Genomic DNA, 15860 nt, shown 5'->3' with positions numbered 1-15860 from the left:
ACAATGCTGTAATGAATACCCATGTATATCTCTACTGAGCTTATGGGTAGCAGTTTGTGTTGGAGACCTGGTAGTGTTAACTCGGAGGTCATAAGACATGCACGTTTTTCATTTTCATAAATGCTGCCAAATTACTTTCCAAAATGGCTATACAAATTCCCAGCAGCTGTATATGAAAGTTCCTGTTGCATTATATGCCCATAATTACATGATATAAGAAATTCTAACTTTCACCAATCTGGTGGGTGAGAAATGGCATCCCATCTTTTCTTATGCGCTTCCCTGACTCTCAATTAGATTAAGCTCTGACAATTTCTTATCTGTTTGTAGGCCACGATAAGCCTTTCTACTTCGGAAGAAATGCTCATTTGTTCTGGTTGCTCATTTTTCTGTTGGTATATTTTCTATTTCATATTGACTTTATAAGTGTTTCATACATGTTAGATATTATGTACGTATTCATGAAATATGTCCCAAATATATTCTTCCAGCTTCATTTTTAGTGACTTTTATGTTTTTTATTTTTATGGAGTCAGATTTGTTGACAATCTTTCCCCTAATGATTTGTGTTTTTGTGTCTTAAGATGACAGTTCTTTTAAAGAGGGTGTGTGTGTAAAAACTTTTCTGATCCTCCAATACCTAGAAATGCCTGTATTTTATCATTACTCATTATATAATAGAGTGATGCATATAGAATTTTTAGCTCAAAGTTACTTCCCCGCAGATTTTTTCATATTATTTTTGTGTCCAATGTTGCTGATGGGAAGTCTGATGCCAATCAAGTTTGCACACCTTCAGAAAAGTGGTCTCCTCCTACCTCTACCACCCCCTCTCTGGTAACTCATTATTTTCTATTTATGCTTAAAGCTCTGGAATGTTACAGTGATGTGATTATGAGTGGGTTTTTAAAAAATAAATCTGAAATACAATTTTTTCTCAGTACTTAGTGGGATTTTTAATTTAAGACTTGTGGGTGTGGGGAGGCGGAAGAACTGTAGGTGAAGAAGAAAAAAGAGAAGAAAAAAAGAAGAGAGAAGATAAAAGAAGCAGTAAAAGAAAAAAGAGAAAATGGAAAGCGATACTAAACAATGGTATCATTAATAGGAAATATCCATCTATCTATACCTCTAATAAACTATATGTACATTTTTTCAGTCTTTCCAAGTTTTTGCTTATGGAACATAGTTATTTCTGTTTGTAAAATTAGAGAACGCTTTGATGAGAAATTCTTGTTTTTTTCTGAAACGCTTAATTCCAAAAGAAAAATTGGATATATTTAAGTTATTTCCTCTGTTATTTGTTCCTATATTTCCAAATGATATGTTTATAATGTTATTTTTTAATTGATCAGCTTTTGACATGCTTGTGGTTGAACCTTTAACTCAGTCACAACACTTTCCTTCCCCATCTTCTCAATATGGTTTGTGATAAATTTGGCTTAGGAATGATCAGTGTTTACATTATTATGACTACTGTTTACACCACAGCTAAGTACTATCCTACAATTATGTCTAGTTTTTTGGTTCACTTTTTCTCTTACAAGAGTTAATAAATTACCCAGTTGTCATATTGGGACTTCCCGTTGCTCTTTCCCAGTGCTGGGTCTTTTCTTTTATGTTTTCCTCTTTCAAGAATAACCTCATTTACTGAAGAATATCCTTTAATAGATTTTTTTAAAGAGTTTTTACTAGAGTCAAATATTTGAGTCCTGAACAAAATGTCTTATGTTTACTCTTTTGCTTGAAAAAGAGCTTTTCTGGGTCTTCTTCCCAGGAAAAGAGAAGCTGAAAGAATTCCAAGTTGAAAATAATGTTACCTCTTTCTGTAAGGTTTTCATTCATAATCTTTTCAAAGGAGGTGCATTCCTTCAGTTCTAAAAAAATTATTAGTTTATTTGATCATTATCTTTCAGTCTCTCTATTCTCTCTGCAACTTCTATCAACCAAATGTTAGCTTTCTGTATTGATTCTCTAATATTATTAATTTTGTCCTCCTATTATCCTTTATCTTTTTTTCTGGGAAATTTCTTTAATTTGTCTCTCCCATTCCATTGAAACTTTTTTTTTTTCAAGTAGCATATATTTAAATCCAAAGAATTCTCTTTTTCCTTGACTGTTCTTTTTTACAGCATCCAGTTCTTACTTCACAGATACAATACTTTACCCCTATGAGAATACTTATTATATGTATGAATAAGCCTGCATGGGGTACCTTTTATTCTGATCCTGATGATGTCTCTGTTTCCTCTGTCTGTATATTTCTGATTTATTTTTATAATTTCATGGAGGATGCTCTTCTCAGATGTCTGATAATCCTTGTCTGTCAATTTCCATTTAAGGCTGAGGTTTAAGAAAGTTTACTGGGGTAGGGGGGATCTTATTATGTACATTGACAGGGCTTGTTGACTGCTGAGCTTGAAGTGATCAGACTATAAGCCAGGCTTTTCTTTAGGATACCCACAGATTTTAGAACCTTAAAGTCTCTCCTTTGGAGCCACTGAATTTGTTTCTCTGAGCTCCTGAAGAGTAAACACACCTGGTCTCTGGTATACTAAGAGCTGAGGTCCTTTAATTCAGATTTTAAAGGTTCATTTATATTCCCTTTTAGTGTCCCATCTCTCCCATGCCACCTTCTACATTTAGTATCCTTTAACCTGAGGCCTCTTGGTTTCAAACTTTTCAGAGAATAAACCATTTCCAATCACTGCCATGGAGTAGGAAAATGATACTAACATGGCTGCTATGGGTGAGGAAAGGCACTTGGGATACCTGTCCTGTTCTTTACCCTACCTATTTTGGGATCTGAGGATCTAAATGGTGGACATTTCAAGGGAGTCTGTGGAGCAAACTGGATCACTCCTCGTTAGTATCCCCTTCTGTTACTTTATATAAGTTTAAATATGCACTTCTCTGCTAAATTAACTACCACTTCTCCACTCAATTTCTTCCAAAGTTTGTTCAAGTGTCTTCTTAGCTATTGCCTCCTCTCCTGTTATCTAGGTTCCTGTGGGTTAATGCCCCATTAATTCCTTTACTCTCATTTTGAGAAGGGTTTTAGAAGGGGAGAGAGATAAATGTGTGTGGCCAATTCACTATGTCAAGCAGAAGTTCCAAGTTCTCCATGTTTGAGATCTTCCTCACTCTCACATATGCAAGTTTATGTACTGTAGCTGCAGCTGTAATGTCACCATGGTCTCTGATCTTGTTCCTCTAGCATTCCACCTGCCATAGCACTTCTAATTTCTTCTCTCATCAAAGACACAGGTGAAAGAGAATGCTTTTATTCTGCAAATGCATATGGAAAATAGATAGTCTCTCATGGATTTAGTAGGAAATTTAGTTACTACGAGTGTTTTAAATTACTTGGGTTTTCTGTTTATTCCAGTATTCCTCTATTTGAGGACTATTCCAGTGGTCAATTGTGTATTTATTTAGGGTCATGAGGAATATCTTGTTTAAAACTAGAGATGAGGGAAGAATCAGTGTAGCGAGATCATGTGCCATTTCTGCTAATTTAATTAAGGAGCTCTTTGTTTAGATTTGCCCAGGTCATTTTGTGGAGAAAGCATCCCACATTAATTCTTACATGACCTTGTGCTTTTTTTTTCTTTGTATTTTCATGTATATATTGCTCTGGTTTTAAGAGTCACTCCTAGTCAAATAGGGAATTTCTTCAGGTTTTGTGATTAAATGATGCTTAAGCAGTGTGCCAATGAGACATTCATTATGCAAGGTGCTAAGGCAAAGCACCCAATGATCTGTGAAGGAAATAGAACTTCATCTTTGGTATTTTAAAAGTACTTTCCAAGACAGATTATAGCAGTTCACCACAAAGGGGAAAAAATAGTGTCAAGTAATTTTATAAGACAAAAGAGTTGCAAGTATGTGCTATCTCCACATAAAAACACATAACTGCATGCCGTCTGAGTTTTTCCCAAGCAAAGAATTCCTGAATAGGTAGAAGAAAAGTTCTACAAAATGCATGAGCCAGAAGTACTGTGCTAAGTTGCCTAATTACTCATGCTCTGTGGAAACTTTCAAAATGCAGCTGACACCACTTGCTGAACTTGTTACTTCATTTTCAATTGCAAGGAACAACAAAGTAGTTTATTGGTCTTATTTAGGGGGACTGAAAAATGAGTAAGGTCATAAAGTAGATATGTATCATTATCATTTATACCTGAAGGGGCTATGACCAATTATATTACTTCCTGTTATCTGCAAGGCAACAAATAGAAGTGGGAGAAAAGTCTAGAAGGTATTTGCACACAGGCTGGCCATATCCATATGGCATGAGCCTCAGGCTTGGGGCTAAGACAGTAAGATGAAAGTGGGTAAGAACGTGTGCATGAGAGGTTGATTGGGCTCATTTCTCTTCCAAAAACCTATCAACATAGAGACTGTATCATCAAGAAAGGGGTTGAACTTTGGCATCATGCATGCCTTCCACAACATGGCCATTAGCAAGTCACTTAACCTTATAGAGTGACATGATTCTGCAGGACAATCCCAGGCTCCCTGTATCACCCATTACAGCTTTTGCCAGTAAGGCCTGCCCCACTGTGACCAGCCTTTTCTTTCTCTTTACACTTGGGATTTTTCCTCACAGTAACTTGAAACGTTTATCTTCCACTGCTGCAAGACTTTTTCAAGCATAAAAGTAAATATCTAAAGATAGAGCAGCTTTCTCAACTTTTAAAAATAAAAGACTAATGAGTCTTCATTCTAAAGGAGCAGAGACCAAAAAATAATAAGAACTGTCAAAGAAAAACAAATCCTGCTACTCTGTTACCACCTGTGATACTTGGGGTTTGATTTACTCTGTAACCACCTATGATACCTGGGGTTTGATTTCTTTTTAAGTTTATTTCTCTCCTTTATGATATGATATACTTAAGTGTAATAGGCTCACAATTTAACCAGGAATAGGGTCTGAGACAATGTGATGGAAATCCAGCCTTGCCTAAGCCACAGCCAACCTATGTCATGGATTCTTTTTATTAAAATACCTATGTAAGATGATTAGAAGGTTTGATTTATTAGAAAAATTAAATTGGGGTCAAAAGAAAATATGGTATATGTTGAATTGCTAACTGGCTTTCCAGCCTTGGACTTTTTTTTTTTTTTTTTTTTTTGCTATTTCTGCTGACTGGCTCCATTGCTCAGTCTAGGCCTACTTTCAGGGAGCAGCCTTCTCTTTCTTAGCCAGCCCTCAGAAACCTGACAGTTTCCACCTGGATCCCTCATCTCAGCATTTGCTGCTTTCTTTCTCTCCTATCCTGACCTTCTGTGAGCCACAAAGAAAGCACCTCTTCCAGAGATGCTTTCAGAGCTCTAACATCCCTGACTGTTCCATGGAGGGCTCCTAGATCCTGACTTCTGGGTGACAGACACCAATCCCAGGCAAACTTTCTTCCTGCACATTGCACGTACATGATGAAACACAGCTGATTATTTTACAGGAACTCAGTTGCTAGAAATGATTTGTTTAATGTTATGATGCTGAAAAAAAGAGATTCAACTTCCTTTGTCAGTCCTTTGGCTCTAGATTTTAAAAATCTGAATGGTCAAGAGCAATGTGATAAAGGCAGTTTAAAATTATTAATTATTATTAATATTGTCTCTGATGCTCGGCATATTATTGTTATTTTTTCAACTTTTATTTTGGGTTCAGGGGTTATATGTGCAGGTTTGTTATGTGGGTGTATTTTGTGATGCTGAGGTTTGGGGTATGAATGATCCTGTCACCCAGGTACTGAGCATAGTACCCAATAGTTCTTCAACACTTGTCCCCCTTCTCCCTCAAGCAGTCTCTAGTGTCTATTGTTGCCATCTTTATGGCATGACTACCCATTGTTTAGCTCCCACTTATAAGTGAGAACATGAAGTATTTGGTTTTCTGATTCTGTGTTAATTTGCTTAGGATAATGGCCACCAGCTGCATCCATATTGTGGCAAAGAACATGATTTCATTCCTTTTTGGCTGTGCAGTATCCCATGTTGTATATGTACCACATTTTGTTTATCTATCCACCATTGAGGGGTACCTCAGTTGATTCCATGTCTTTGCTATTGTGAATAATTTTGTGATGAACATACTCATGCATATGTGCTTTTGGCAGAATGATTTCTTTTCTTTTGGACATATACCCAGCAGTGGGATTGCTGGGTCAAATGGTAGCTCTGTTTTAACTTATTTGACAAATCTCCAAACTGTTTTTCACAGTGACTGAACTAATTTACATTTCCACCAACACTATGTAAGCATTCTCTCTTCTCCACAGCCTTGTAAGCATCTGTTATTTTTTGACTTTTTAATAACAGACATTCTGACTGATGTGAAATGGTATCTCATTGTGGTTTTGATTTGCATTTATCTGATGATTAGTGATGATGAGCATTTTTTATATGTTTGCTAGCTGCTTGTATGTCTTCTTTTGAGAAGTGTCTGTTCCTGTCCTTTGCTTATTTTTTAATGAGGTAATTTGTTTTTTGCTTGTTTAAATTCCTTATAGTTTTTGAATATTAGACTTTGACAGACGCATAGTTTCTCAATGTTTTTTCCCATTCAATAGGGTGCCTGTTTACTCTGTTGATAATTTCTTTTGCTGTGCAGAAGCTCTTTAATTTACTTAGGTCCCACTTGTCAATTTTTGTTTTTATTGAGGAATTGCTTTTGAGGACTTAGTCATAAATTATTCCCAAGATCCATTTCCAGAATGGTGTTTCCTAGGCTTTCTTCTAGGATTCTTATAGTTTTGAGGTCTTACATTTAAATCTTTACTCCATCTTGAGTTAATTTTTGTATACTGTAATAGGCAGGGGTTCAGTTTCATTCTTTCACCTATAGCTAGCCAGCTATCTCAGCACCATTTATTCAATAGAAAGTCTTTTCCTCATTGCTTATTTTGTGGACTTTACTGAAGATCAGATGGCTGTGGGTGTGTAGCTTTATTTCTGCGTTCTCTATTCTGTTCCATTTGTCTACATGTCTGTTTTTATACCAGTACCATGCTGTTTTGCTTACTGTAGCCTTATGGTGTAGTTTGATGTCAGGTAATGTGATGCCTCTGGCTTTGATTTTTTGCTTGGGATTGCTTCACTCTTTTTTGGTTCCACATGAATTTTAGAATAGTTTTTTTTTCTAGTTCTGTGAAAAATGTCATTGGTAGCTTGATAGAAATAGTGTTGAATCTGTAGATTGCTTTGGACAGTATAGCCATTTTGATGATATTATTGGTTCTTCCAATCCATGACATGAAATGTTTTCTCATTTGTTTGGGTCATCTATGATTTCTTTCATCAGTGTTGGGTAATTCTCCATGTAGAGATCTTGTAGAAATCTTTCACCTCCTTGGTTAGATGTCTTTCTAGGTATTCTATATTTTGCAGCTATTGTAAATGGCATTGCGTTCTTGATTTGGCTCTTAGCTTGGTTCATTATTGGTGTATAGAAATGCTACTGATTATTTTGTACATTGATTTTGTATCCTGAAACTTTACTGAAATTGTTTGTCAGTTCCAGGAGCCTTTTGGCAGATTCTTCAGGATTTTCTATGTATAGAATCATATCATCAGTGAAGAGAGATAGTTTGACTTCTTCTTTTCCTATTTGGATGAATTTTTACTTCTTTCTCTTGCCTGATTGCTCTGGCAAGAACTTCCAGTACTGCGTTGAATAGGAATGGTGAGAGTGGGCATCCTTGTAATGTTCCAGTTCTCAAGGGGAATGCTTCCAGTTTTTCCCTGTTCAGTATAATGTTGGGTGTGGGTTTGTCATACATGGCTCCTCTTATTGTGAGGCATAGTGTATTATTTTTAAAGAGCTACCATTTACTGAACACTTGCTAAAAGCTTGATACTAAGACTTTACATAAAACAAACTATCATTTAATTCTCATAAGGTAACATTATTATCATAGATGACTGAGTTACATGTCTAACACATGGCCACTAATAAGCACAATGTACATCTTTGAACCCAAACAAGCACATTCAGGGGACCCACACTCAAAGCCCCACACTAGCACTTTCTACAATAAATAATGTACCCATACTTTATTTAGTTGCTTACATAGCTTCAGGGTTGTTGCCAACTATAGGCCTGTGGAGGGCCTGAGATGAAATTCTCATAGATCTCAAATTAGGAATATGCACAAAGGAGCCATAAATACATGTGTTTTGATTAGGATGACAATAATTAAAAATATAGTTGTATGAATGGTCATAGGTAATACTGATTAAACCAATTTAATAAAGCCCCCATCACCACTCCACTAAAAATACATTTTAGCATCTTGATGATTTGATCAAAGATTGCTATATTGCAATTCCCAGCTGCACAAAACCTGTTCTCAAGCATGATCATTATAATCTTTTGCTTTATTAAACATCTGAAAGGAATGGCATAATGGTCCTTCAAGGACAGCTCCATTAAGAAAAAAAAAGAATAATCTGCAGTATAATGTGTTTAAAATGCTTTTTAAAATAGTGTTGTCATTAAGGTGATCAGCACCTGGGTTATTCTCATTGAAACAGCCTGAGGTCTGCTTGATTAAAGAGACAGCTACACCCCTTTTTCCTAGCTCATTAATAGAACCAAAGATATAATCTACACATATCTTCATGTGTTTTAGCTTCATTAAGATGGAAGCTCCAAATACCAGCTAGATATCAGTGGAATAAACTAGGCTGGGAAAGAGAGGGATTGGGATGATATGTAGCTTTATTGACTAATAAAATTTAATTGACTGGCCGGGCATGGTGGATCACACTTGTAATCCTAGCACTTTGGGAGGCCAAGGTGGGTGGATCACTTGAGGCCAGGAGTTCAACACCAGCCTGGCCAACATGGTGAAACCTCATCTCTACTAAAAATACAAAAATTAGCCAGGTGTGGTGGGGAGGGCATCTATAGTCCCAGCTATCAGGGAGGCTGATGCACGAGAGTCACCTGAACTCGGGAGGCAGAGGTTGCAGTGAGCTGAGATCACACCACTGCACTCCAGCTTGGGTGACAGAATGAGACTCTGTCTCAATAGATAGATAGATAGATAGATAGATAGATAGATAGATAGATAGATAGATTATATAGATTCTCACTTAGAATTGGTTAAAATGGCTCCAAAATTCAGTTTGATGCTAGCAGAGCTTCCTTCTGAAGTCAAAATATCATTTAAAAAACCACAAGCCCACCATTCTCCATCTTTTGTCGGCCAAAATTATATCAGGCAATCAGAATGAATCTTGCCCAACAGTTAATTAATATTCACCAATCTGTGTGTGAGATTACAAGTAGAATTCTGTAAGTTTGAAAAATAAATAATAAGAGTAATAAAATTTACATTTCTATAATGACTGAAGATTTACAAACACCTTTCTTATCCATACTATTTTAAAAAGCTCACATTGACGTTATGATTATCATTCTTAAAATGAGGATTGAAATGGTTATGTGACTAGCCTGAGATAACAGACCCTAAATTTCTAAAAAGAAAACAAAAAAAATTCCAACAACGCTTACTACTGACCTTGAGCTCTTTGTACTATACTATCTTTTTTAAGTTACACGTTCCCTCTTACCTGACACTTGCCATACTGCCCAAATTCTTCAGAACATTATTACATGCCTTGTAAATGAATCTGTAAATGGTTTGTGAAAAATGAACCTCTTATAGCTCAGCAGGCAGCCAGCAGTGATAACTGTTATCTACCTGCTGTGAGACTTAGGGCAAGTTAGTAAATCTCTCTGAAACTTAACTTTCTCTTCTTTAATATCAAAATAATAGTATATACTTGCATTTGAGAGAAAATAAAGTACATGTAAGAGACGCTGTCTCCCAGAACTTGGCATACCATACATTCTCAAAAGCCACCTATTTAAAATGCATCTCAATTTGAGCATTATCAGAACCTAGGTGATAATTAAAGCTGTAACTGTATTTTTTTTCCCCAAAGAATGGGTTGTTGGAAAAGTATGTTTGGATGACACATTTATTTATAAAATAGGAATGTAACGAGCATTGAGGAGAAGATAGAGATAAAAAAGCAAAAAGGTAAAGGCTAAAGAGAATCAAAAAGAAGAATTTAAAGAAAAACGATAACTACACATACACACTTATCAGCCTATTGATGATAATTGGACAGCCCAAAGCAAATAGAGAATTTATATACTTATTTACCCCTCCTGCTAACCTTGTGAGGTAGCTATTATTGTTATTGTCATCTTACAGAAGAGTAAATTGAGGGACAGAGAGGTTAACTATCTTGCCTAAAAACACACAGCCAGTCAGTGACAAAAATGAGAAAACTTAACTGTCTGACTTCCAAAGTCAATGCTCTAATCACTGTCTTATTCTGTTCCTGGTCTAAGCTAGGAGTCAAAGGCAGCAGAAAGATTGAGTCAGTACTGAAAATACTATTATCATGATAGAGGATGTCTGTCTTGAAGGCATAAACTACCCAAGTGAACCATGGTTTGGACATACCTAGCCCCATGCAGCAGTTCACTAAGAGCTTGGGATGACTCAGTGTAGATATCCTTATTCTTCATGTACTTGCAAAGATTGTTGAAGGATCACTTAGGTTGAGAGGCTGAAAGACACAAATTTTCCCAGCAATCCAGTCCAAACCTTGGGCATGTGAGGACTGTCCTTTCATTGAAAGATCAGGAAGGTCTGAGTTTGCTGGGTTTTCTCATTGGTGTGGTGTCTTTCATATTTTTTCTTCGGATATTCTTTTCTCTCTTTACTTATAAGACCACCACTTTAGCTCATCGATCAGTGGCTGCATAGGTATCAGACCCTAAGAGGTGGAGCCCTTCAGCACTCACTCCTGTTGGTAGCAGTTCAGACCTGGTTGTGCCACTGTTAGTCATATGAGCTCAGATGAGACATTTAACCTTTGTTAGTACACCTTCATCTATGAAAACTGATACAAGACCCACCTCACAGGTACTTGCAAGGGTACAATGAGCCTATGCATGTGAAAATATCCAGTACTTGATACACATCTGTTGAATCTGGATTTCAGTAGCAAATATTACTGATGAACAGCTGGACTGGCTGTTTTTAGAACCTCACAGTTGGTGAATACATCTGAACTTTAAAGATGACCTATAAATCATGTGGATTAAGTGTTTCAAAAAATTGGAACTGACATCAGATAGAGGGCCATCTCTTTGCAGCATACCCAACAACGGCACTTTGCTGTAGCTGCTGCTGCCGACAAAAATGAGGGCAGCCGAAATATCCTGAGCCATGATTATATAGCATTAATGTCACTTGTAGCATTGGAAACTTCTTTTCCGTCATTCTTATGAGTAATGACTCACCCGTGCTTGGGCTACAGTTCCTATTGTTTGCTCTTCTCATAGAAGTGGATGGTTGGGAACACACACAAAATAGTTGGAATCGAAATCAGGATTAAAACTGCCTCACCTGTATTGCATAGTCCAATCAAGCCTCATCAACCAGTATTAAAATGCATTCATCTTTTCAAAACAAATAATTTTCCTAATCAGCTCCAAAGTACATCCAAACAGGATTTCTTTTTTAATGGTCAAGGGGTAATTCCACTTGACAAATGTAAACATCACGAGTTCTGGCCAAAGCTTCAAACCAATTTGAAGATGTTTGTTTAGATATCAATTTCCAAGAATGAGTTTCTATGAATGGGTATAAAACCCAAATAAAATATTGCTTATGCTGAAAAATAACTTTATTTTAAAGTTAGAAATATAAGGACCATAATGTAAATGACCTAGTTATATACTAGTTAGTACCACAACTAGCACTAAAACCTAAATCTCTTTCCTCCAAGTCCAGCGGGGTTTCTTCTTTTAAGTCGTATAAATACAGAAGCATGAAAACCTAAGGCTATTCCAATATTTTATGAACAACCAGGCCCCTCCTATTCTAATACCAAGGAAAGCCCTGCTGTACCTCTCTCCAAATTTAAAAATAGCCTTAGGAAGGACACATGGTCAATAGTGGGTTGATCAAAAATTCATTTTCACTGCAATAAGAGTGGTTTAGATTCAAGAAGCTAAAGCTTAGGGCCACCTTGACCTTCAGACTCTTCCTGAAACTTTCCATTTCTCCTTAGTTCATATGCACGGGAGATCAAGATACAATGATCTATGATGCTAACTTAAGGTGGTTGAGATTCTGGGGAAATAAATTGTTCCAAGCAATTTTCCTGTTAAAAAGTCCAGAATTTATTGTCTCTGTCTAGCATTTACTGTCATTGACATCTGCGAAGATTTTCAGACAAGAATGTATTGTCTTCCACATCTCGCTTCAGTTCAGTATACTGTATCCCATATAGAAGTTTTTTTTTAAGAACCATCTGTTTAAAGAGTCTTTATTAATTCATTCTTGTATATTTTTGGACATGTCTACAAATTACAGATCATAAATTTTCTAATAACAAAAGTTGTTCATAGAGCTCTAGGCAGAACCCAACAGGAGAGTCTAAATATAGAAGTGATATTTACATCTATACCCAAGTAATTCATACATAATATAAACCATGTTTGCTAACACCAAGAGCATGTTGTAGACAAGCCCTGAAAATACCAAATACAATGTCGCTGTAGGTTTTCCATCATTAAGCCTTAGTGAGCTCTGCAGTAAGGCTATAATTTTAGTCTCATTATATATCTCTATCTTATCTCATGGTGTTCTTTAAAAATATCATATTTAACTTGAAATTTAAGGCAAATGTTTGCTTGAAAATATGCACCAAGCCCACTATTCCCTACTGTGAACCATTTGACCACTGGTCCTGAAGAATTAGGTCTAATGCTTTTCATTGTGTTAATAGAGAAATAAAAAATGTATATATTTATAGCGTACAACATGATGTTTTGAAAATGTATACATTGTGAAATACCTAAATCAAACTAATTAACACATACATTATCTCACTTACTTATCGATGTTTTGTGTTGAGAACACTTAAAATCTACTCTCTTAGCAATTTTCAAGCATGCAGCATCCCACTTTACTCTGCAGAATACAGAACCATGTATGTATGTATGTATGTATGTATATATGTATTGAGACAGGGTCTCACTCTGTTACCCAGGCTGGAGTGCAGTGGCATGACCACAGCTCACTGCAGCCTCAACCTCCTGGGCTCAAGCAATTCTCCCACCTCAGCCTCCCAAGTATCTGGAACTACAGGTGTACAACACACACCCAGATTAATTTTTCTATGTTTTGTAGAGACAGGGTTTTGCCATGGATCACTTGAGCCCAGGAGTTGGTCTCAAACTCCTGAGCTCAAGTGATCCACCTGCTTCAGCCTCCCAAAGTGCTGGGACTACAAGCATGAGCCACTGCGCCTGGCCATATAGAACTTTTCAATCCCCACACTACAGTAAGTCTCAAATTGTCTTTTCCAAGCTCATGAGGGGAAATACCAAAAGGAGACTGCACTATGGCCCTGGGCTCCATGCCTGGAGGAAGGTGTGGGCTTCCTCCCACAGAGGACACAGAGGAGGAGCTCCCATGCTCAGTGGTAGATGAAAATGGGATGTTGTGCAATGTTACCAGTTCCTTCTTTGAGCCTAACCGTCCACAGATAAGGAGATTGTGCCCAGATTCTTCACCAGAGAAGCAAAATAAAAGTTATTTATACAGTGAACATTGGTTTTGTTATAGCAGACACAGGGGACTTCTGTCAGCTTTTATTTTAAGCTGTTTACATTCTGAAAATGGATATTAACGGATGTATGCACTTGATTAAATATGGTACTCTTATTCATCTTAATTGGTGATTTCTGTCCTATGTATAATACCATTTTTACATAGAGATAGATAAATTTTAATTATTATACAGCAAGATATGATATCTGGAAGTTCTCACCTCTTGGTTTGGTAACACACTTTCCTGGCTGTTATCTATTTTGAATGGTTGTGTCTCTGTTTCTTTCTATTGCTCCTTGTTTTCCTTCTGTGCCTTAAATTAATATGAAAGCCAAGGTTCTGACCTCTCTTCTTTCTCAATCCCTAACACAACCTGAGCTGTGGCACCACATTCTAATTGCCTGAACATGTTCACATCTATTTCCAGCTAGCTGCCTAATCAACCTTCTATTTGTACTTCAGTCTTCTGCATTCATTACCTCGCACATGCACGCGCACACACATGCACGCACGCACGCACGCACACAGACCTCCCTAATGCGATTTATTGTACCAATAGTCTCTGAGTCAGCTGGATTCAAAACAGCAGCCATCTTTGGTTCTTTTCTCTCCTTCATCAAGCTGTTACCTTCACAGCTCTTCATGATGCTCTCACAATTGCACATGTGTTCTGACATGCTTTTCTTCCTTACATGCCCATTTAATTCACCCTGTGTAAAACTAAGCACCTCCTTCATTGTATTAGTCTTGCATAAAATATTCAAGAAAGCTCTGGAACTACCACCTGAAGCTTCAACGTAATTTAGTGGAATTAATCTGACACTTAGGCTCTACCAAATGTGGGCACATCTGTGCAGGGCTACATTTCAGTTCCAACCTTGTCTCCTTGTCCTAAATGCCAAGAGAATGCTTTCCTATCTCTACACCTGCTCTTTCCTCAGCCTTATCCCTTGCTCTATACCTACTGAAAGTCAATCTCCAAGGTTCAACTCAAGGAAGGGTTCCTCTAAGAAACCTTCCATAAACACTCCTGGAACCCTATCTTTTTGCCCCTAGACAGCTGTGGTCTTCTGGACCATTCATATCCCATCCACCACCCAGCATCTCGACTTGGGCTTATTCGCATCCTTTTCATGCCTCAAGCACCATAGTGTCCACACCTTGAAGATGCAGACTCTGACTCATTGACCACTGGAGCCCTCAGAGGATGTAACACAATGCCTTTGTACATAATAGGTGCTCAGTAAGCATATGCTGAATATTGAGCAATGGGCATTTGAATCCCTAGGAAGGGGCTATAAGCCAGGAATAGAAGGACCACAATGTAGAACTGAGAAAAGATAAGGAAACAAACTGTGCATGTGGGGAATTACACAGACTCCTTCAAAAACACCGAGTTTCACAAGGTACACTATCTCCAGTCACTCCAAGGTCCCACACCCCAGAGAGGACTTGCTGATCCTTAGGATCAGGTGTGTCCTTTCTTTGCCCCTACCTCACTCCTCTCCCTGCAGGTAAACAACTCAAGCCCCTGTAAGACTCCAAGGGCATTTGCTACAATTTCAGCCATTATAACTGGACTTATCTCTTCTGCCTGCACTCCAGTTCTGGTAGCTGGATTCCTTTGCTTTATGCTGAGGTTCTGCCTTACTAATCCCCTTCCCCCTGTCCTCTGAACTTTGGATTTCAATTTGTGTTTCTCAATACCATCCTTATACCTCCTCCAGTAGGTACTCTCACCTTTGAACCTAAGATAGGTGTCCCCTACCTGCTGAAGTAGCCCTTGATGCCAAATGCCTGCCTCCTATGAAACTGCTGCCAAGCTCCACCACTTGTCCAGATGCCCCTATTACTCCTTACTAGGAAGCTGTCCCTGTGCTAGCTCTTGCTGGCCTGGATGTCCAGCTTTGGCAGTCCCACAAGACTTGCATCAAGAGCGGGCAGCAGGATGACATCCACAGTGCCCATAGCCCCCAGGAGGTAAACTCTCAATTAGGACCCTGAACCCTTAACTCCTGACCCTTCCACTCTAGCTGACCTGGCTCTGACCACAGACGCGACCACTTGCAGAAGGCCAGCTATAGAGAAGATAGAAACACCCAGAACAAACAGCGTGTCACCTTCAGAGTAGTTGGGGTCAGCTGCTGTCCATAGCTTCCCCTGTGTTGATCTTATTAATCAGGATGCCAGACAATGAGGCCTGTCCTC

The 15860-nt window shown here is 37.8% G+C and overlaps 1 protein-coding gene and 1 pseudogene across 1 annotated transcript in view; both read right to left on the bottom strand.

Moving 5' to 3' along the window:
• HS6ST3 (heparan sulfate 6-O-sulfotransferase 3) overlaps nucleotides 1–15860 on the bottom strand; it is a 741439-nt gene that overhangs the window by 271622 nt on the left and 453957 nt on the right.
• Nucleotides 1–15860, bottom strand: part of LOC129136858 (AMMECR1-like protein) — a 29158-nt pseudogene extending 13298 nt beyond the window's left edge.

The sequence above is a fragment of the Pan troglodytes genome, chromosome 14 (genome assembly GCF_028858775.2).
Source record: "Pan troglodytes isolate AG18354 chromosome 14, NHGRI_mPanTro3-v2.0_pri, whole genome shotgun sequence".
Taxonomy (NCBI): domain Eukaryota; kingdom Metazoa; phylum Chordata; class Mammalia; order Primates; family Hominidae; genus Pan; species Pan troglodytes.
The sequence above is the reverse complement of the archived record's forward strand: the minus strand, read 5'-3'. Positions and strand labels throughout refer to the sequence as shown.